The sequence below is a fragment of the Equus quagga genome, chromosome 4, assembly GCF_021613505.1.
Source record: "Equus quagga isolate Etosha38 chromosome 4, UCLA_HA_Equagga_1.0, whole genome shotgun sequence".
Classification (NCBI taxonomy): Eukaryota; Metazoa; Chordata; class Mammalia; order Perissodactyla; family Equidae; genus Equus; species Equus quagga.
In genome coordinates, this window is record NC_060270.1 from 17,045,545 (window position 1) to 17,046,997 (window position 1,453).

The following is a 1,453-nucleotide window of genomic DNA, read 5'->3' on the forward strand; positions in this document are numbered from 1 at the left end:
ACAACAAATTAGAGTTTTTGGCGTTACCTCCTCGCGCTCTTTAATCTTCTTTCCTCAACTCCTAAACTTCCCCCCGCCCCTACTTCTTCGGCACAAGGCCCACATTGGGCGCCTCACGCGGCGAACCCTCTATCTTTCCTCACTATTGGGTTGCTCTCATGCCACTCCTGGCTTCACGGAGCCAATCAGAATGGGACGCCCCTCGTGAGGTTGCCACCCATAAACAAAATGCACTCTTCCTCCTCCCCTCCCCGGTCCCCGCCCCCATCTGCCTCTTCCCTCATCTCTACCACCTTCGATTGGGCTAGAAGAGGCCCAATCCGCTATTTCAAACACCCATTGGGGCACGGAAACTTCGCTCAGAGAAGTGCTAACAGGCGATTGGTCAACATTCTTCCCACTCCCCCCCACTCTGCCGCACCTTTGCCCACTCTGGAAAGGTCAGTCGTATCTCGTTGTTCAGTGATCCGAGAGGTGGAAGGCTATTGGTTGAGAGAGCCCGTCAGACCGGACTGGAGTGAGCCGTGATTGGCCAACACAGACACAATCAGGTTTGGTTGTCTACTCCTCCCCCCTCCTGCCTTTTTTCCTCCACGCCCCCGCCCCCTCCTGACTGCTTTTACTTTCTACGCATTTCTATTTCCTCCTTTATTTATTTATTTGTGATAAACTTAAATGACCCGGCGACGGAGGCGGGACTTGAGACGAGGCCGAGGATGACGAAGGACGGCCTGGGGCCAATTGCTGAGGGGGCCGCGGGGTGAGGGGCAGCGACGGTGGCCAGTGAGAGGCAGATGTCTGGAGCGCGCTGGGCCTATGGAGCCGGGATGCCCCAGCGGAGGCGGCGGTTACCCGCTGTCTGGCGCGGCCCGCTCGCTGGGGGAGCCACGGGAGGGAGGAGGGGGTGTCGCTGTCGCAGACGGCTGAGTCTGCGGGATGGAAGCTGGTCCAGGGCGGTGGGAGGGAGAGAGGGTCTGGCGAGGCGGCGGCGCGCAAGGCCACTCTGGGTCAGGCTTGCTGCCTGCGGGGCGGGGCGCAGGTTGCCAAGCCAGGAGGTCACCAGAGGCCGCTGAAGCAATGCCAGAGCTCGAAGGGAAAATTTGTTCCTTCAAGAGGTTTCGAAAAATACTATGTAAAACAGTTCAGCGTAAGCCGCCCTTAATATAAATGAGGATATTATCCTAACGGGAAAAGCAGATTATGTTTCTTATTACTAAACGCCTGAAGTACCAGCGACCCAACCGGAGCCCACAAAATTCAATATCCTGAGGGCTAGAGGGAACAAATAAAGCAACACGGAAAATTGAATGCGGTTCAGATGCTTCAATAAAACCTTCATTCTCATCCATTTGTCACTCAACAGAGCACTCCCCAGAGCCAGATTCTTACCAAGTGTTGGTCCAGGACTCAGGCGTTAGGGGGGAAAAAAAAGAGGCTCAAGGCCAGCAGGAAA

At 55.7% G+C, this 1,453-nt stretch overlaps 1 protein-coding gene across 5 annotated transcripts in view; it reads right to left on the reverse strand.

Moving 5' to 3' along the window:
- The window catches only part of ZBTB20 (zinc finger and BTB domain containing 20), a 770,585-nt gene extending 770,508 nt beyond the window's left edge, over positions 1 to 77 (reverse strand). For 4 of the 5 annotated variants that reach the window (XM_046659181.1, XM_046659174.1, XM_046659197.1 and 1 more), the window contains exon 1: positions 28 to 77. The gene's annotated coding sequence lies outside the window, so the exon portion shown is untranslated. The remainder of the gene's footprint in view (positions 1 to 27) is intronic. The other variant, XM_046659183.1, reaches the window with a different exon arrangement.
- Positions 78 to 1,453: the final 1,376 nt, after the last annotated feature.